This window comes from Lutra lutra, chromosome 10 (assembly GCF_902655055.1).
Source record: "Lutra lutra chromosome 10, mLutLut1.2, whole genome shotgun sequence".
In the NCBI taxonomy this organism is placed as follows: Eukaryota; Metazoa; Chordata; class Mammalia; order Carnivora; family Mustelidae; genus Lutra; species Lutra lutra.
In genome coordinates this window covers 642283-658803 of record NC_062287.1, presented here as the reverse complement: position 1 = coordinate 658803, position 16521 = coordinate 642283, and the positions used below count along the sequence as shown (strand labels likewise).

The 16521-nt window shown below is 53.7% G+C and overlaps 1 long non-coding RNA gene across 3 annotated transcripts; it reads right to left on the bottom strand.

The window, feature by feature from the left end:
- Window positions 1–636: 636 nt before the first annotated feature.
- LOC125079339 (uncharacterized) lies at window positions 637–15593 on the bottom strand. 3 transcript variants are annotated; one of them, XR_007121095.1, is made up of 4 exons: window positions 14538–15593; window positions 12041–12315; window positions 10974–11067; window positions 637–1037 (listed from the first exon to the last, which is right to left on the bottom strand). It is a non-coding gene; the product is annotated as an uncharacterized LOC125079339 (long non-coding RNA). The 3 variants fall into 3 exon arrangements; XR_007121094.1 differs by lacking the exon at window positions 637–1037 and having other exon boundaries at window positions 10900–11067; window positions 14550–15590; XR_007121093.1 differs by lacking the exon at window positions 637–1037 and having other exon boundaries at window positions 10900–11067; window positions 14538–15589.
- Window positions 15594–16521: the final 928 nt, after the last annotated feature.

Here is a 16521-nt window from a genome sequence, read left to right as displayed (position 1 = left end):
TTTTCTGGAAAGGTATGTGGTCTTGTGACCCCCATGCCTCTGTCCAACCAGTACCCACAAGATGAGAAATCTAGGTTTGTCATCATTTTCCACCAACCCGAGGACATGGACTCTCCAGAATCATGGCGTCACGTACTGCCCATGATGAAGGGAACGTTTCCACGCAGACCTGGCAGAGTCCCCTCATCGATCTCCTCTCACCGCTTAGCACCAAATTCCTTCCTTCTGTAAAGCTGTGACCCCCACTACACTCAGGCTTTCGGGTCCAACACACCCCCAAACGCTCACTTACCAAGTGTCTGGGTTCCAAACAACAGTGCTGGCTTTACCTATGAGCGGCTGTGGTGCACACTGTCCCCAGGATTTTAATGGCTTCTTTCTACTGCAACAATGTACTTTGACTCTTGCTCTATCCCACACATCAAATATGTTTAATTTTTTTTTTAAGATTTTATTTATTTATTTGAGAGAGAGACAGTGAGAGAGAGCATGAGCGAGGAGAAGGTCAGAGGGAGAAGCAGACTCCCCATGGAGCTGGGAGCCCAATGTGGGACTCGATCCCAGGACCCCGGGATCATGACCTGAGGCGAAGGCAGTCGTCCAACCAACTGAGCCACCCAGGCGTCCCAAATATGTTTAATTTTTAAGTTTCAGCCTGAAATCACACTAATGAACCACATGCTGGAAAGAATCCACAGTTGGTAAGTAAATTCTTGTTCAGAATAGCTAGAAAATTAGACATGAAAAAGACACGACCACTTAGCTCTCCGGGAAATGAGAACTGACTTACTAATTTTATCGATGGTAATAAATCCAATTCCCTCCCCCGCCACCTAAGCTTTCCAAAAACAAACCAACAGAAGTTCATTATCTTTTCAGATGGTAACAGGAACCCGTGCACACTCATAGAGCCCGAAGGTAAAGACAGCCAGGATGATGATTCCCACAGCCCGTGTCTTGTGAGTCCTAGTTACGTGCTGGACACTCTTCTACGTGCCCCGCCCGCTGGTCTGCGGGATCACCACTCAGGCTTGCTCCTGTGGAGACAGAGAGGCAGGCAGAGCTCACGTTTGTTTCTCGAGACCCCACAACCAGAAAACAGTGCCAGTGAACAAAGGCGTTATCTGGAGCCCATCATCTTGGGTGAGCATTTACTGTCACACAGTCGTCCTCGGTATTGTGAACACAGTGTCCGTTCACGTCTGTTCACCTGTCTGATATTTTCCTCAGGGGAAACGTCAGGAAGCACATCGCTGAGGTCAAGAACATGCCCCAGGTGACTTTACTACGTTTGAGAGACAGGGGTGATTTTTTGGTGTGCATTCCTTCTTCATGTTACTTTTCTGGACGGAACATTAGTAACAAACTGGATGTTTAGGTGTTTTCCCATTAGAGCAAAAACAGACCTTTACATGTCGTCTTCCTAAATCAAACCAGTGTCAGCTGATTTTTCAAAAATAAACACATACATGGGTTTCTCCGTGGGCTGCCTGGGCCTCCCGGCAAGGTCTGACATTCAACAGAGAACTTCCTTCGCTGGAGCTGTTGGCACCGCCTAGTGGCAAGGAAGCGAAACGTGGCACGAAGGCTCAGGCTTGCTGGGGGGTTTTTTGTGGGTTTTTTTTGTTTTTGTTTTTGTTTTTGTTTTAGTAAAAAAAAAAAAACAAGCGTAATTTATAGCTACCTGGTATTTCCACTTTTCTTTTCTTTTGTTCAGTAAAGCCGCAAAGACAATGAAATTCCAAAAAAGGGACTAAAATATTTCAAAGTCAATTCAGAGCACAATTCCCTCGTAAATGTGAAAGTATGTGATGTAGTTGTTACAAAAGGTCAAGAGAGTTCAGGGAATTTTAGGTGTTTTTTTGTTTCTGAATGGTAACTTTTCACAATGTCTCAGATTTTCAAACAGCTCCTGACAGTGTAGCCATGTCTGTGGTTGTCTCCCGGCATCCGGCTCAGCCTTGTCCTGATGGCTGTGACGACAGGTGGGCTGCAGGGTAGTCCTGTGCTGTGCACTTAATGGAGAATGACCCTGTTCCCTCTGGTAGCATCCCCCATACCTGCATTACACTGCAATTTAATTCTTTAATGTCTTTTTTTAAGTTTTTAAGCACATCCAGGTGCACAAAGCTCCCTTTAATTTCTTTAATTCCTTTTTCAAAGCTTCTGCTTTGATGTTTTGTTTTGGTTTGGTTACCATAAGTCATCTCTACACCCACCGTGGGGCTTGAACTCACAACCCTGAAATCAAGTGTCGCACGCTCCGCCCACGGAGCCGGCCAGGACTCCCTGCAGGAGACACCGAAGAAACACCATCTTGAAGACTTTGATTTGGACACGGCTCAGAACCTGGGACGTAACTACTCTCGTTACGGGTAGTCTGGTAGGAGCTCTTCTTGATGGCTTAGGGCATTATACGTCGTGTGTGAGGGCTTTCTTGTTCTGAGAACCGGATCCAAGATGGCAGTATGCCCCCAGCCAGAGCCGTGTACGTTCTGGTCCCAGGGGAACCCCTCTCACTGCTCTCGACAGCAGCCTTGCTCGAGAAGAAGGCTGTACAGCATGGGGAGGCGGTGAGAGGCAGGACACCCAAGGCGGGGGCGGGCGTCCATCCCCGCCTGGCTTGAACCACGCTCCCCACCAGATACGGCAGCTCTGCTGACCAGAGGACGCCGTAGCCCCAGCCCTTGGCTTCCAGAAGGCAGCTGCTGCTACACAGGTGGCAGAGGCCATGCTGAGGGCACAGGAGCAAGTGGGGGTCCAGATGGTGGCCTCCCCGAGGGCCTCGGGTGTCTGGGCTGGATCTGCAGCAGGATGGCCAGTGGCGGGCCAGTGTGGGAGCTGGGCCAGGGTGACAGGACATGGAGGGGTGAAGGTGGGGCCCCGTGCAGCCCGGGCTACGTGAGCGAGGCTGGGCGCGTGAGAAGCAGGGTGGGCAGGAGTGAAAGGTCACGAAAAGGCGCTAACATTTTATAGGCGACACTCGAACACCAGCCCCAGTCAAAAATCTAGAGCTGACGCCCCCAAAACTTAACTCTGCAAGCCCACTGAGGACCAGAAGCCGCAGGGATGGCCGATGGAACCTTGGCCCGCTGTCCCCTCACAACAAAGTCAGCCAAGGACACACAGCACAACAATCACAAGAAAGAGAAAACGCACTGACAGCTCCGTCTGGGTCTGCCCGACAAAGCCGCCACGAAGCAGGCGCGCGCAGTAGCAACCTGTTTGTTCAAGAGCTGACCATGCTTTCCGTCACCTGTGTCCCCTCGGGAAATGAGGTATGCCACGGGGTAGGACAAATATTGTCGGACAGCGCACAGAAAACACTGACGGAACGTGGGACAATGACATCAAGTACAACACTGTAACTCAACTAGGGTTTCGTTCACCCCCTAAATGCATCTGGAACTGAGCGTCTCCAAACCCATACCGCCCTGGGTGAGGGTGTGAGTCCCTCCACAAGACAAAGCCCTTTGCCAGTCGATGTGATGACTGTGTTTGGAGCTGACAGTACAGGACAAAGAACAATGGGAAACAAGTCCACATTGACGTCACCGTGCACTCCCCACCGCCGGCAAGGTGAGCATCCTGAGTCCGACGGATGACAAGGCCCTGGGAGCGGGAACATGAGCTGGGCCCTCATGGTCTGAGGTGGGGCGGCTGGAGCCAAGCTTCTGGATGCTCGTGTGGTGGGGCTGCCTCCAGGCCTCCACCCAGGGAGAGCCACCACTCCGTGTACGCCCAGCCCAGACACACCCGACGTGGCTGCACACATTGCCCAACGTCCCCAGAGGCCGGGGCAGGGCCTCAGAGGCCATCCCAGTGTGCCGGCCCTGAGCACAGGGCCCAGTGGGAAGCCACAGCGACTGGCTGTCACTATCACATGGACAAGAGTCTGCCAGCGCCAAGTGCATGGTTGCCCTGGGCTGCTCAGCATCCAAATCTTGGCCACGGCTGCTCCCCAGGGTCACCAGTGGCGGCTCAGACCACAGCCTCCAGCTTGGCTGGGAGCGGGCGGCGGAGGGTGGGGGGGCTGGGACACAGTGCCTGGGCCCAGGGCGCTCCATGAGTCTCCAAAGGAAAGAGACGCAGCAGTGTACGTCCCTTCACATCTACATGAATCCTGCCGCACAGCAACCAGGAGCTTGAGGCCGAAAGCCTAGATCTTTCTACCCAATGCAGGACGGCCGCACCTGGCCACCTCGTGCCAGCGCCCCGTGCCCCGTCCTCAGAGCAGTCTGAGACTCCGCAGCCCAGGACTGCTCCCTGGTCCCTTCTACATCCCACCGACATTCCTTCCCGACAAGCCCCTTGGATTGCCAGCTCTGCCTGCTCCCCAGGGGACCCAACAGATACACCTCCCTGTCCACGTGCCCCCAGCCAACGCTCAGGGTCAGCTGCTCCTGCTGTGTCCTCGCCGCCCTCTGCCTCTCCCTCAGTTCCAGAGAGCGGGGCAGGAGGTGGCGTCTACTGAACCCTTGCGGCAGGCTGGGAACCGTACCGGACCACATCCATACAAGCACCTGAATGTTCCCGCCAGCCCGGGACATGGGCATCAGCACCCTGAGTTTGTAGATAAAGGCCCAGGCCGGCACTAATCTATATTGCAGAAAAATCTTTCAACTGTGTCTCACCAGAAACCCTGGCACTTTTATTTGCTACAGGGACCACGGTGCAACCTACGCATCTTGTTGATTTCATGTACTTTGCCTGATTGCATTTCAAATTCCAATAATTTGACAAATTAGAGACAAATTGGAGACAAAATAGAGACAAGTAAGGAGCCTGGGTCTCTGTAACACACATGGAGTGAACGTGGAAGGAGCTAGTGAGAGAAGGACGACTAGAGGGGACTTACTTACCTGGCTGGACACAGAAAGGTGCGTTTTCAGTCACTGCTAACATGCATGGGACTCGAGGGCCCGTGCGGGACCCAGCAGGGTGGAGGAGGCCCTTGGTGCTCAGAAACGTGAGGATTAACAAAACGAAACGTTCTGGCTTCCACAGGGGCCCGAATGTAATTTGCAGCTAGGAAGTTCAGATTTTTTAAAATGCTGTCATTTACAATAAGAAAAAAAAAACCAGGTAAGTGGGGCTGAGGCCAAAAGGAGAAAGAGACCAGGCTACGGGTCAGCACGGCAGAACAGCGGGTCTGCGGAAAACTCCAGGAGTGAAGGGTGGACGTGACCCGGCTGGGGCTTCTGGGTCAGCGGGCGCAGTCTCGGAAGCCGGCCACAGCCGTGGTGCAGGTGTGAGGTCTCTGCTACGGGACGTTAGGGTGCTCTTTTTTTAAAATGAAGAAGTAGCTCAATGTATTATCTCCACTTTGGGCTCCCGAGTTTCAGACATCTGAGCCAAATCAATTGCTGAGGCCTGAAGGCTTTGCTGTCCCCCACTTTTTGGACTGAAAAATTGGGGAACTGGAAGAGAACAGGTAATATCTAAGAGTCCTTACAAAGAGAACATTTCATGATTCATTAACCCCTGGCATTTTAGAAGGTCGGTGGGCATTAAGGGGCAGCCTTGAGGGGCTGGTCACCGGGGTTTAGGCACACGGGGTTGGTGAGATCCTACCTTAACCGCCACCCAGCTCCAGAGCTTTTGCAGCTGTACAGACTTGCAGTACAGATCCGCAACACCGCAACACCGCCGTCCAGTGACAACTCACGCAGACCTACCATCCACCCACTATCCCCACCCACCCACCCACCGTCTCCATCCATCCACCCACCCACCCATGCATGCTTCCATCCACCCATCCTCCCATCCACCCACCCATCCACCCATCCACCCTATCCATCCATCCGTCCATCCGTCCATCCATCCATCCACCCTCTGATATTTTCAATGTGTCTACCTTGTGCCTGGACTATTCAACAGCAAACAGTGAAGGGTTGATAACAGTCTCAGCCCTAGTGAGCCTTACCTTCTAACGGGGGGGGCAGACAAGCCCCAAATCGCACAGCGATGGTATAGCCCTCTGCAATTGATTTAGCTCAGATGTCTCAAATTTGGAAGCCCAAAATAAAGATAATACACTGAGCGACTTGTTCATTTTTTTTAAGAAGTGAAAATTATGTTTTAATGGAGAGAAGATTATATTGTGCGTTGGGTAAAGCACCCTCTGAATGAGCCAGCTTGAAAGTTCCTTTTGCGGCCCCTGCTCAGCGGGGAGCCTGCCTCTCCCTCTCCCTCTGCCTGCTGCTCCCCCTACTTGTGTGCTCTCTCTTTGTCAAATAAATACATAAAATCTTTTTTAAAAAGTTCCTTTTGCACCATACATTTTAGCTACTTTATGCTACCTCAAGAACTCTGCCTTTCTTCCATTCTTAAACTTTCTAAGAACTTATGGTAATTTTTGACACACTTAAATGTTTTTCCTTATCTTACTGAACACCATGGGGAAAAAGTAATAAGCTACAAATCAAACAGTTTATTATTAATAAATATAGAAGTGTTTCTTTTATTCTCATAATAAAGAGTTTGACACCATTACTATTGTGAGACAGGTGACAAGTCTCAAGGCCACCACTTCCCTGTGCTGCCCCATGTTTGGGCAAGCTGATGAGAAACACTGGGTGTTTCCTCCTTTGGCACCAAAGGGAAGTTCGCATCACACAAGCCTGGCTGACATGGACTCCTCAGCCCTGACCACAAGGAAGGCAGTCAGTCTCCTCTCCCTCAATCTGCTCGGGAGTCACTCCCTCACCCCCAGAAAGCTTCATTGTGTGAATAATAAGCCTTCTCATACCCTCCTCATGTGGGCATGACATCATCTGTCTTACCCCCAAACCAAGCCTGGGGGAGGGTCTGTCCCACTTCTACTAGTGGCCACAACAATCTAGTTTTTGCATCGAATATGAAAATGTCTTATACGGGATTATAATTACTTATCTGAGTATAATCTATTGATCATATTTTATGATCTATATATATGCACTCATTAAAGTTCAAGTAGTAAAGACACAACAGTTAAAAAGGTTGGAAGACACTCCTGACACAATGACGTACACTTTTATCCTCAGTGTGTAGAGAACGATTATATGATGGAGACATTTGACTAGAAGGGACATGTCGTCAAATGGAGCAGGTTGCCACAATGGCATGTAAACTGACAGACGCCCCACACAGCAAAGCATCCTTGGGGGGACCCGGCCAGTGGAGAAAAACCCCACGGATGCTTCCTGTCCTCCCTTTCCCCAGTGTCACAGGTCTAGAAGGAAAGAGGCTACTTCTGTTTGACTAAGAACCACCCCCCACCAGACAGCATCATGGTAAGTGGCTTGGCGAGGCTGAAACGCAGTGAGAAGCAGTTTTAAATGCACGTGCTGCTGAGGACAAGCCCTGTCAGGGACGGTGACGAGGGCCTGCACCTCCGGGAAGGGCTCGGTCACTAACCCCACTCCTGAAACCAACAGCAGAGTGTGTGCGAACTAACTGGAATTTAAATAAAAACTAGAAAGGAGGGACGCCTGGGTGGCTCAGTTGGTTAAGCCGCTGCCTTCGGCTCAGGTCATGATCCCAGCGTCCTGGGATCGAGTCCCACATCAGGCTCCTTGTTCTGTGGGGAGCCTGCTTCTCCCTCTGCCTCTGCCTGCCACTCCGTCTGCCTGCGCTCGCGCTCTCTCTCTCTCTGACAAATAAATAAATAAAATCTTTAAAAAAAAAAAAAAAAACTAGAAAGGAGAGAGAGAAATACCTGCATGACTTTTCTTCTTAATTTCACGGCTCCAGGGGCACCTGGGTGGCTCAGTGGGTTGAGCCTCTGCCTTCAGCTCAAGTTGTGACCTCAGGGTCCTACAATCGAGCCCCACATTGGGCTCTCTGCTTAGTGGGGAAACCTGCTTCTCCCTCTCCCACTCCCCCTGCTTGTGATCTCTCTCTCCGTCAAATAAATAAATAACATTTTTTTAAAATAAATAAAATCTTTTTAAAAAAAAATTTCACAGCTCCAGATACAGAAAATGTCGAATCTTCAGTATGGATTTTCACTACAAAATCTGGTCACGTTGGCTTCCATTCTGCTTTGTGTTACCCCGGTCTGGGACCACAGATTTTTCGAGGCAAAGAACAGATGGTGAGGGGAACGTGCAGGTCAGAGTCAATGCCAGCTTTCCGTGGGAGCCTGGGCTGGTCGTGAGCCCCCCCAGGGCTCAGAGCCCCACATCATTGTACCTGGAGGGCACCCGGCACACTGAGAGCGCTCACAGCCCCACACCGCCCTCTGTATGTGGGTGTCATCTCCTCGGACCCTAGCACCGATGAGGTTCCTGAGGCTACAGAAAGTGAGCTGCATTTGCGTGGACAAACCACGGCAAGGCGCGCATGACAGTGGACAGGTCCAAAGGTGCGAACAAGGCTCAGCTTCAGTGACCCCCTTGCCGCGTCAGGAGTTCCAAATTCCATGTTCTCTAAGGGAGGATTGGACAGCCGGGGGCGCTGCTCCTCCGACCCGCCAGCCTGGCTTTGGGGCCATCCCACAGCGGGGCCGGTTTGGGGCGGCACCCAGCCCGGCGTCTGACCCCAAGGCCCCTGCCCATCATGGACACCTGCGCTGATTTTCCAACACTCCCTCCCAAGGTACAGATAGGTGCGCAAGTTCTCAAGTCCAAGACTAGTGCTCCCTGGTTTAACCCTGAGGCTCCACCTGTTCTGGAACTAAATGCCACTGACCGTGTGACATTACGTAAAAACAAGCACAAAGAAGGCAGAAAAAGCACTCCCTTTCTATACCTGAACTTCCAGAAAGAGCCCTACGGTGTGTACAGAGCCTCACACTTGCCTCTGGGCACAACGATCCGTGTTCCGGCAGCACAGGCTGTGCCGCCCCACAAGCCGGAGATCCTTCGTGTCACAGGGACCCAACGCGGTGCGCCGAACCTTGGAATGTGAGCCACTGTGGACACGGGGCTCCCGCAGGGGGAAGGAAGGCAAGGACTGCAGCGGGCCCTCAATGCAGGGACGCAGAGACAAGGCAGACAGCTGCGATGGGCCTGCCAGCCTGGGACGGCGAGCCCCGTGGCCCCCGGGCAGAGCGCGCCTCAGAAGAAGGGGCTGGAACAGCAGGGGCAGGAAGGTCACAGAGCCCACGTGTCCAGTGCACCTGCCTCCTGCACAGCAGCTCACAGGGCTGTGCTGGGAGAGGAGCCCTCGCAAGACTGGGGGGAAGGAGATGCCTCATCTCCCAGGACACAGGGCTACCAGGCCTCGCTGAGTGCCCGTAGCTCACCCCCGGCCTCTGCTATCTCTCTGCCTCATCAGACACGTCTAACGGCGTCCTTGGGCCTTCATTTCCCCACAAAGACTCCCGTGTCCCGCACGACTTACACTCCGCACCTTTAGCAGCTTCCCTCCGCTCCCGTCTGTCATACATCCAGCCGGGGCCCCCGAGGCTGGAGGGAATGTTCCCCTCCCCTGAGCAGCGCCCCTCAGATGCTAGAAGAGAGCGTGGGGTGTCTCGCTCGCGGCCCCCAGCACAGGGACCCACGCCGTGCTCACGCTGCCCTCCTGGGCCACAGACAGAGTAGTCCCCTGGCGGTGAGCCATTCTGCCGCAGGCAATTTGTCACCACGTTCCTCAGAGATGGGTGGACTCGTCCAGATCCCCTCTGTCATCAGCTCAGAGTCACACAGCTCGTCTGTCAGACGCGGCAGTGGCCTGCCCGAAACGCGTGCTCCTGGGAAGTTTCCATTGGGTGGGCCCGTCGCAGACGCGACGATTCCGAGCCGGGGAGAGAGAGGCCAGGGAAAGAGAAGACTTCAGGGGAGACCGCCCCGTCCTCCCGCTGGCAACAGAGAGGTCTGGCCTGGGACCCCCGCGGCCAGCAGAGGCTGGAGCAGGAACCGTGCTCCCGGGACGCCGGTGCAGCGGGGTCAGAGGGGCTCAGGTCCCTGGCGGCTGGGGCCTTGCCCTGTCACCCTGGGCCTCTGGATTGTACAACGATGATAAAATACACCTAAGCTTCGTGTCTGTCGCTGGGCTCCAGCTGACGCCAGCGCGAACTACAGCCCCTGCTCAGTGCCAGCCTTGGGGTCTGCCCCTGAACGCCCAGAATGCCCATTCTCATGTGCTTTTCCACCAGAGCTCAGAGGCGACCAGCACAACACCCCTACCAGATGCAGTGCGGACAGGCCTCGCGCTCATCCGGGCTGTCACACGACAGCCCACAAGCCCCCAGAAGGCTGGTGTCCTGATGAGGCCGACAGCATGGGGCGTGTTAGCCTACAGCAGTGCGGACAGAAGCAGCTCAGACGTGGCTGGACAGTGCCGGGAAGACAGAAGACAGGCTCGAGTTCCTGTCCGGGTAGCCGGGAAGGCCCCAGAGGGAAGGTGACATCTGGGCCAATGTCCGGAGGAAGCAAAACCACTGGATGGGAGCCTTCCCAGCAGGAGATACGGCAAGTAAGGGACCATAACCCACCCCCAGCTCCCGATCCGGAAAGTGAGGTGACTGGACAAGACCATCTCCACATGCCTCCGAAGGGGTATGGGGACTGCCGGAGCACATCCAGCCTGAGGACGGGCTGCAACCTTGCTGGAAAACACCTCCCACCTGACAAAGGTCCAGCTCCTGCAGGAGTTTCTCTTAGTCCAGTGGCGGGTCACAGGCGAAAAGGGAGTGGAGACTGTGCTGAAGTCAAATACACTTTGGAAACTGGCTACTCACTGCAGGACTCCTCGGGTCCTTTATTTTTTTTTAATTTTTTTTTTAAAGATTTTATTTATTTATTTGACAGAGAGAGATCACAAGCAGGCAGAGAGGCAGGCAGAGAGACAGGAGGAAGCAGGCTCCCCGCTGAGCAGAGAGCCCGATGCGGGGCTCGATCCCAGGACTCCGAGATCATGACCTGAGCCGAAGGCAGCGGCTTAACCCACTGAGCCACCCAGGCGCCCCTCCTCAGGTCCTTTAAAACACCAGTGCAGACAATGACGACAGAACGTGAATTGTGGCATGCAGACTCTGCCAGACTCACCTCATCCGAAAAGGATGCAGAATAGCTGAGGAGATGGTTCCACTGAACACACTTTGGGAACAAATACTGTACACTAGAGGCTGGTACACATTTTCTGTAAAGGACCAAATGGTACATATTTTAGGCTCCGAGGACCAAATGTTCTGCTGCAACTCTTTGATTTGCCATTCTAGCTTGCCAGCAGCCAGATACACGTACTTATAAACAAACGAGCAAAGCTAAGTTACTAAATTTCAATTTAATACACTTCTTACATATCATAAAATGTTAGCTATTTTTATTTTTTTCAACCATTTGAAGTGTGAACCATTTTTAACTCACTGGCCATACAGAGACAGAGGGAGGACTGGATCTGACCTGCAAGCTGTACTCCACCAACCCCGGCTTTAAACAAATGTACATCTATCCTTTTTTCCCTTTTTTTTGTAATCAGTACATATCTTTTTAACGCACTGCTTAGTCACATGGCTGGCATCCTGATCACCAGAAAAGGTGGTTGTAAATCACATTTCCAAAATGTATTTGAGGCCAAAAATGGTTCAGAAGAAAAATCACATTTTTAGACACAGCTCCTTTATAATTACCTCTTGCTAGAAAAATGAAGTCTAATTCTGCCTTGACAACAGAGTTATTAGGAAAAGTGGCCTATGTTTTTCTAATATTGGTTTTTATTTTCCTCTCTAAAATTTTTGAAAATCGAATTATCATTCTTTCTCCAGAAGATACTCTAAACACATTGTCTTATGTGGAAAGGAAGCATTTGCAGGAGGCCTGGCCTCAGCCAAAATTGTACTTACCGTCGTCTGGAACACGGTCACCTGCCTTCTTCCTCCCCACTGGGCATCTACTTACTATTATCACTGCTTCCAAACCGGCCGGTCCCCTCTCCCTCTCCTGCCAAAATCTAAACACCCTCATGCCCCTTCGTCTCCCACTTTTCCTTTAAATCTGTGCTCACAGTAAATCAGAGCCTCACTCTCATGATGGTGTAAATGACTTACAAAAGCAAACAATGTTAGGATCCTGTTGGGTGTGTGTGCATTTTAGCAGAAGGAATGAAGCTTTACCTCTGGGGCTCCCACCCCCAGGCAGCCAGCAGGTGGGGGAACCAGGTCTTCCAGGAACCTCAGGTAGGTTCCCAGTCCTGAAATCACATTCCATAGAAAGCCGCATACCTCAGCCTGGAGAAGAGGCGCACACGGCCCCAGGCAGAGGCTCTGGTCAAGGCTCACTTCTGCCCCATGAGATGAGCGCAGACGGGGGAGCAGGTGCCTCCTCCCCTCCTTGTGGGAAAGGACAAATAGCTTTCCCTCCACTCTTCTGAGTTCTTGGCTGACACCTCCTATAATAAAAAACAGATTAATGAGAAAAGCACAAAGTTTACTGACATGTACACTTGGTGCATCCAGGGAGACAGATACCCAGGGGAAGTAAGTCCCTGAGGCGGCCTGAGCCACCGGCCAAAACACCATCTTTAGGACAGATGGAGAAGGGTGTGTGGGGCTGCGGGGGACATCAGTCCTCCTCCTTAGACACCTTAGACACTCCTGTGACGGAGTCCCCCTTTGGATTCCTGGAGTGGATGGAGATTTCCTTTATAAATGTCAATGTCCCTCACCAGAGACTAACTTCTGCATCTGCTATTTCTCAAAAGGATCAGCTCGAGAAAATGCTGATGCCAGAGAAGCAGGTTTTGGGGCAGCTGATCCTGCTTCCTTCCCCCCAACAAGCTGAGCCTGAACCGGGACTTCAACTTCAATTATGACCTCAGTGTATACCTCCTAATTAAGTTCTCGCTTCACTGGGGCACAAGACGGGAGGGGTGGGGTGGAGCATGCCAGGCGCCCCGTGGCGAGCACACAGACCACCCTGCAAGCAGCGGAGACTGTCCTGACACCAGCATGACCACCAGCGACCTGACCTTCACTACCTGCCTGCAGGGACCCGCCGGCCTCTACCCACACTGTCATCATCTAACCTGGATGTCTTCGCATGATTCGGAGATGCTGGCCCACCACCTTTCCGTCTCAGCCTCACTGAGATAGACCCCTTTCCTGTCTCTCTGTCTTCAGACTCTGTCAGCAGCGAGGGCCCTAGTCCGGTCTGTTTGGGGACAAGGTGCTCTTGCACTCCTGATCTCCAGCTACGAACCCCATCTCAGGAAACACAGCGTCTGATTGGAATGCTGCCAGCAAAGACTCGGAACCTAAGGCCCTCTCCCTGCTGAGATTTTCAAGCCCCAACACATAAAGGGAAAGGATCGAGGGGCTTGGCTGATAGCTGACCACTAAAGCGGGGTATTGAGTTTTCTATCATTGACTCTTACTTAGTCGGACTTTTGTTAAGGTACATAAAATACACCAATGAGCATTCAACCCAGTGAGAAATGCTCGCTCTGTCCACCCTCACAGGTTTGGGACTGCCACTCTCGCTGAGCACACAGTCGTGTAGAGCACAGACAGACTCTCCCGCACCCGCAATCAGAAAGCTCGTGTCAGAGGACGGAGCACCCCGACTGCAGATACAGTGGCGTTCACGCAGCACACACTGCACTTCCCCCCGCTTCCGCTCACTCGCTTCTCCACCAGGGGATGCCATTTCTCAAACTCCCTGCTCTGATGGTGACATTTTGCAGGAACCAGAGAGAGCAGGCTGAGAAAGAAACAGGACCTTCCTGTTCTCATGTTACATTACACTTTCAAGCCATTTGAAGTCAGTGTAACCCTCCACTAAGTACTTGGCACACTTTAAATCATACATCTGTGAAGCTGGGTTTTTTTTTTTTCCTTCACGTTACCTTTCACCTACTTTAAAATAAACCACTCATTGTTCAAAGGGGAAAACTCAAATTTGTGTTTTCGTTTTTTGGTTTTTTTTTTAAGTAATCTATAATAGAGTAAAACATTGCTGGAAGGTTTGCAATGAACTAATTTACTGTGCAATAAATCCCTAGGAAAATGAAGTGAGTGGAGAAATCAGCTTTCAACCTTGAACATGTAGGCTTCTGTTTGTTTTTTTAATTAACAAAATGTAAACTCTTTTTTTAAATTAGAAAGGTACATGAACCTGATTCTCTAAATGTTTACGTTACACAGAAACCTAGAGAATCAAGGGGGAAAAGTCAGAGCCCACTTTCTTGTGTTGCTTGATTTAATATTAAAATACTAAAAGCAAGTGTATGGAAACAAGTGTGTTTGCAAATTTTTTTAGATTTGAGTTTTAGTTTTGCTTACATTTTCCCAGATTTTATCACTAGGAGATCATAAAAGCTATTTTTAAAATCATGAACTACAAGGCCTGCAGGGAGGGACACAAATCAGCAGCAGGGTGTGGCTAACAGAAAGCAGCCTCCTCTCCTGCTTCCCTGCCCTTTGGGGCTGGTTTCCCCCTTTCCATCCACCTGCAACCCTCAGGCCTGAAACCTGAGGACACTGTTTGCAACCCTCCAACATCCTCACCCTCCCAGGCTCCGATGCCTTCGCACACACCGGCCTCTCCACTTGCAGAGCCCTCTCCCCTAGGACCCCTCCCCACCAGGCTAGGCAGGCGCCTTTCAAGCATCACCTCAGATCACACCTTCAGTGGCGTCAAGGCCCCGCTCAGGAACCTGAGTACGACCTGGTCCTTGCACGGACGGCATCCTAGACGCACTTAGGCGAAGTGAGCGTTCTCTGATCAGGCAGCTGTTTCGGTCCAGAGGGGCTCTGGGAAGCACGGGCCGGACATCTGCCGTCTTCATGGCCCACGGACTCTCGGCCGTGCAGGGTGGGCCATGGGGACGGCACGGAGGAGCCAGGGGTCGGTGCTTCGGCTGCTGGGGCTGGACCCTCGGCTGACCGGGGGTTCTCAGGGGCTCCAAGCACCAGCAGGGCCGGTGGAGCCCGGGGCCTGGAGCAGAGCGCCGGACGGAGCGGGTCCCGGCGCGGGCCGCAGTGGACACACAGGAAAGCAGAGCGGGAGACCGTGCCTGCAGGACAGGATGCAGCAGACTTGCTGTGACACGGGGCTGGGCGTAAAGGCGGGCATGCGGCACCGCGTCCTAGGCTGACACGGGTCGCCACAGGGAGGTCACGGCCGCGGCTGCGTGCGGAGCAGGTGGCACTGGGCGCCGGGGGGGACCGCGGGCCGGGCTTCGGCGCCACATGCGCTCAGCAGACTATGGGGGGCAGCCCGTTGACTTGATTTCCACTTACTACACTGTTTCCACGGGGAAAGGGATCTGGGTGCTAAACCGAGTTTCAAACACTTCCTTGGAACACAGTTCACCCGTCGTGTTGGACTGGCTGTCCTCAGGGCCCAGCCCTAGTGGCCATGGGTCGCCGCAGTCTTAGCGCAGGCGCAGTGAACTCCACAGGAAGGATCCGCCTGAGCAGCCTGGGCGCAGGCGCGGCGAACCCCGCAGGTAGGACTCCCGCGGGCAGCTCTGCGCAGGCGCAGCGAACTCCGGAGGCCAGCCCCGCAGGTCGCTCTGCGCAGGCGTAGTGAACTCCGCAGGCAGGACGCCCCCTACCCCCCTGCGGGCCGTGCTGCGCAGGCGTAGTGAGCACGTATTTGACCAAGTCACCGCTTTCCGGCGTCAAAGAACGTTTGTACTTTTCCACTGCTGTGAAGTGATTTCTGCCAGTTTGCTGGTTGGCGGAGGCCGAGACCCGCTTTCACAAGCTTGCTTCGCCCGCCAAGAAGGCGGAGGCTGCGCGCTCGCAGGGGCCCGCGGCGGCGTGAAGTCGCGGCGCGGGAAGAGCGGGCTGGGACAGGGACACGGGGGCCGGCTCGAGGGGACGCTCGCACTCCCCGAGGTTAAGAAGGGCTCCCGGAGCACGGAGGGAGTGGGGGCCCCGCGTCACGACAGAACGGGCACGGCCGGCGGGAGGACTGGAGCGGAGAGGGCCAGTCTCGGGGAAGGCCGGCGGCTGGACCCACTGTCCTGAGTGGCGAGACCAGCGGGCAGCGAGGGACGCCGGACCCCCTGAGAGTGGGGACACGGCAGCTGGGGAGCCGACCGGGGGCCACTGGCTCTAGCTCCTCACAAGAGGTCCGGGTGGAAAACGGCGTAAAGGCTGCGCGCACGGAACAGCCCCATCCTCTGTCCCCGTCTGCACCTGAGCCAGGTTTCCAGCTTGGACCCCACTGACGAAAGGACAGGGCCAGTCCCCAGGAGGAAGGGCCCGGGAACACCACAGCACATCTAGGTGGCCGCGGCCCCCCTGCCCAAGACACCCGTGGCCACGGGCTCACGGAGCTGCACACTGGGGCCCGGGAAGGGCCAGAGGCACCCGAGTCCCTGGACACAGGGTCCGACGGCGGCCAGAAGCCACAGCATGGACCCCTACAGCCCTAACGTCAGCGTGGGGTCCAGCTCGCAGTGGGCCCGCCGGCTCCACAGGACACCCCAGTGTCCACGGCCCTCGGCCCCAGGGGTATCACCGACACACTTGCAGAACCTCCCGTCGGGCGCTTGGCCTGTGGGGTGCGGACTGTGGCGCAGAAGTTGGAGCTGGAGCCTGAGCTGCCCAGCCTTTGCTCCCAGGCGAGATCCCAAGCGGAGCCC